Source organism: Peromyscus eremicus, chromosome 4 (genome assembly GCF_949786415.1).
Source record: "Peromyscus eremicus chromosome 4, PerEre_H2_v1, whole genome shotgun sequence".
Classification (NCBI taxonomy): domain Eukaryota; kingdom Metazoa; phylum Chordata; class Mammalia; order Rodentia; family Cricetidae; genus Peromyscus; species Peromyscus eremicus.
The window spans coordinates 70,678,758-70,683,007 of record NC_081419.1 but is presented as its reverse complement, the minus strand read 5'-3'; the positions used below and the strand labels follow the sequence as shown (position 1 = coordinate 70,683,007).

Below are 4,250 nucleotides of genomic sequence, written 5' to 3'. Positions count from 1 at the left end.
TAGTACATCCATGGTGTACAGTTCATATGTATAGGAAAAAACATTTTATATATGCATAAACCACACACACACACACATACACACACACACACACACACACACACACACACACACACAGTTCAACTCTACCTGAAGTTTCATGAATCAACTATGGACCCAGAGATTGTCTTCTACAGTTAACATCGTCGTACCTGGGTCACTGTCAATTGGGGTCCTTTGTTCTCCTCCATAGTTTGCCATTTTCTCTCCAGAACTGTGTAATTATAGAAGTTACAGAATGAACCTTCTTAATGTTTGGGACTGAAATTGCATAGCAACACTTCTGCCAAATTTCACTGAATGCAGCAGTTCACAAGGTCATCCTGGTTCAAGTGGGCATACAACACAAGCGCAGGAACACCGAGAGGCAGCGTTTATTGGGGTCACCAAGCCAACAGCTTACTCTTCATTCCAGGGATTCTTACTGAGGCAGTCAAGCTAATTTCAATTCATAGCGTGCCTTTTTTCTTCAGCTTTAATAATTTCATCTTCTGTAGCAATGAAAAGGCTGCTTTAGGATTCGTTTTTCTTTGACTCTTCATTATTTGGCCAAGTGCGTTGTCTATACCAGTTACCACACTCCACATGAAGAGGGATGATTAACACTCTTGTCTTACCCCAGTATCTAGATCACAAATATCTGCACAGAAGAAAAGTTCCATATTGAACCTCTGACTCTACTTCCAATCCCTCTGTGTAGCTGTGGCCCTTGAGGCCCAAGACTTGGTATTGGAATTTCAAGTCTATACATGCTACAAGGACTCTTGAAGAGACTGACAACTGGAAAAAAAAATGAAAGCCATTTCAGTAAAGAGCTTCAGCTTTTCTACTCATTCATGAAATTGTCATTACAGCCACTATTTGTTGAATGTTCATTTCTCACAAAGCATACGTAGTGAGGCATTATCAAACCTTTACTGATCTCAATAATAGTCAAGCTGAAGAGAAAGGTCTATATTTTGTATATAATGTCACTGAAGCTCAGAGAGTTTATGATTTTTCCACTGGCCACAGAAGTTGTGATTGTTTATGATTAAAACTCATGCTTGCCCATTGTAAAGCTCACATTCCTTTTATATCCCCATCCAGCTACAGTCCCACTCAGAGCTCACAGAAGGGCCCATGCCTGGTCCCGCTGCCTGTCAATGCTTTCAAAATTCTTATTAGTCAACAGAAGGCCCTGAAATTTCATGTTTTACTGGATCCCATGGAATATGTAGCCAGTGTCTTGCCTGCTCATATGTGTAGTGTCTGACAGTTTAGACTTCTTTTTAACTATATTTTCTGTTTCACAGATGTGGAAGCTGCATGGAGTAAAGCATCGTACAGGCTTTTCTACCTCAAAATCTATCCCCACCCCAATATTTCCTCAAGAATGCTACCAGGACATCCATGTCTTGGAGTTATTTCTCTAAAACTCTTCCCACAAAAGGTTTATACATCCCATAATCACACATCACTTACTTTGAGCACTCATTGTATTTATCTTCTACTAGACCAATAGTCTCCAAAACTGTTCTTTTAATTACCCTTAATGCTGCTACAAGGACATCCTCTAATAAAAAGTCCCCAAATCTATACTAGTAAAGAGATAAATTATTGGGTAATTATTCACAACACAAAGTATTGCTCACCATGGACTCTTTTAAACTTACACTGAGCCTTCATTACTTGTTTATGAGCCATTAACCACTTGAGAGGTTATGGAGCAGAGACAAACTGGAGTATTGACTGTTTCAAGGCTGAAGATGAGGAGTGTGGGGTTTAAGTCTCTGAGCTGGACAGTAGACATCGGGGAAAATGCATCAGACTGAGAAACCTGGTAAAGGGAAGAAGACCCAACACATCCTCACAGTTGGCAACATAAATATGTATTAGAAACCCAATTACTGAAGGTGAATGCAAAGACTTAAAGTAAGTATGGGATGAAGGTACTCCACCCAGAAGAAAATACTTCACCAGGTGATCAGATGTTTTAGCTTCCTGGTTACCCTGAAGAAACTGAAATGAGATTACTACCATCTGAACATCCACAACTCTGCCAGGTCTACCTGAGTTTCCTTAGCCCAAACAGGACAAGATTTAGCATCTGCTGGCAGTGAGCTCATGTATAGCCCAATAATGGAAGAAAAAGAGTGCAGAACATCAGTCTCTTGTCTTCAGTGTGCACTGGGTGACGACTACACAGAGGAAAGATGACTTAGATTTTCAAAGCAACTTACATTCTCACAGAAACCAGAGTAGAATCATCCCCACCTCCAAAACTCACTAACACAAGAGAAGAGGAAAAGATTCTACAAAGTACAAATTCCGTGATATGTACATAATCTCTTCTGTAGATCTCTTATTGGAATTTGAATAAACTCTGACTTTTTCTGGTGGCTTCTCTCTTGGCCCTGCCTGCTCAGCCTCTTCTTAGTCTTCCTCCTATACCCAGGCACTGTGCTCTAACCAGATTGAACTTCTTGCTGTTGGTAGGTGAGGATGTGCCCACTGTATGGCACTCACATCTCCTGGTACCAGCCGGGAACCCCCCACACCCCATTTGCATTGCTGACTGTTTCTGTGTCATGTAGGCTGCAGGAAATTCATCTATAATAAAGAATATGCCCTAAAAACATATCATGTTACACATTTTAATGATAATTTCTTCTCAGTAGTCCACATTCTGAAAGAACAGAACACTGCTAGCCTATTTCACTACTGAATATCCATTTTCTATTTCCATCCCTGACCCATAGGAGCAACTAAGTAATGTTGGCTCAGGGAAGGAATACATGACCACATTAGTTAGCTGATCCTTAAAGGTCAGTGGCAGAAACTGGTAGGCAGTACAAAGGTACGGTGTCTTTAGAGCTAAATTGGGGTGAGAGGGGTGAGATGTAGCTCTGGTATGTCCCCTGAGCTCACTCACCAGCTACATTTTCCAATGTGAAAGTTAAAATTATCAGAAATCAGAAAGTTAAAATTATTAGGTGTCATAACTGTCTGGTCAGTTAATCAGCCAGCAACTTATTTCCTCACTCAAAGCTGAGCTGGGTAAAGTATAAAGACAACAGATATTAAGAATAGCGTTTGCTTCACTATAGAAAAACAGGGACTTGCTTGACCATTAGAAGGCATCAGGGTCAGAGGACAGGAAGGTTCTTCTCAGGTAATCAAAGGATGAAGAGAATCCCAATATTGAGTCAGGATTGTACAGAGGAGCAGAATGTGTGTGTGTGTGTGTGTGTGTGTGTGTGTGTGTGTGTGTGTGTGTGTGTATGTGTGATTCATTAAATCAGTTTACATTAAAACAGTAACAACAGTGTCTCATGTCCGAGAAGCTGAGAAACCAGTGGTTGCTCAGTTCATGAGGCTGAGTACCTTAGCAGTCCCAATCTGGTGCTGAAAACGTGGAAGTTCCTAGAGAGCTACTGGTCCTTAGTCAACGATGGAAGCCTAGAAACTTTGAGATCCGCAGCAGCAACAAAGTAAATCAGCTTGGTCATAGGAAGGAAGCTTGATCAAGCAAAAGACAGGTAAGTTTCCTTCTGATACACCCTCTTTTATCTGGACCACTGGCAAAAGGTGGCACCCACATTTTGGGGTTGATCTTTTCACATTAGTGAAGACAGTCTCTCAGTTGAAGCACCCTCCCTAGGTTATCCAAATTTGTGGCCTGTTGACATTAAAATCAACTATCATACCCAGGAAAACTTTACCAGTAGTTGGAGTCACCTACATCACCAAATAGGTGACCCTCGTAGGACACTCAACAGTCATGAGTAAGCATCACCAGAACATCACCAGTGTTTATACATCATCAGAGAAACATAGATCTTCCTATTGTCTCACTTACAGAATCTTCTAGAATCCTGCAAACAGTGGAGTCCAGTCTCCAGGTTTAGATATTCTCAAACAGGGAACACAGTCCAGGGCAATTCTGCTAAAAAGATAACTGAGAACGGTGAACATCTTGAATAACTACAATCTAATATGATGTCAAAGAACACTCAGGAACAGAGAGGAAGTTACCCCAGCTAGTGGGAAGGGCCCAGAAAGGACTATCAAGAAACATCTTTCTCAGACACACACACACACACACACACACACACACACACACACACACACACCTGAAGAATACTGAAGAACACTGCACATTTGCCATATGGAAATCACCATGTTGTCTGTCTTAGGGTTTCTATTGCTACAAGAAAACATCATGACCA

At 41.2% G+C, this 4,250-nt stretch overlaps 1 long non-coding RNA gene across 1 annotated transcript; it reads right to left on the bottom strand.

Annotated features, from left to right (window-relative positions):
- Positions 1-394: 394 nt before the first annotated feature.
- LOC131908394 (uncharacterized) lies at positions 395-3,859 on the bottom strand. Its single transcript, XR_009378577.1, has 3 exons — positions 3,406-3,859; positions 1,695-1,858; positions 395-819 (listed from the first exon to the last, which is right to left on the bottom strand). It is a non-coding gene; the product is annotated as an uncharacterized LOC131908394 (long non-coding RNA).
- Positions 3,860-4,250: the final 391 nt, after the last annotated feature.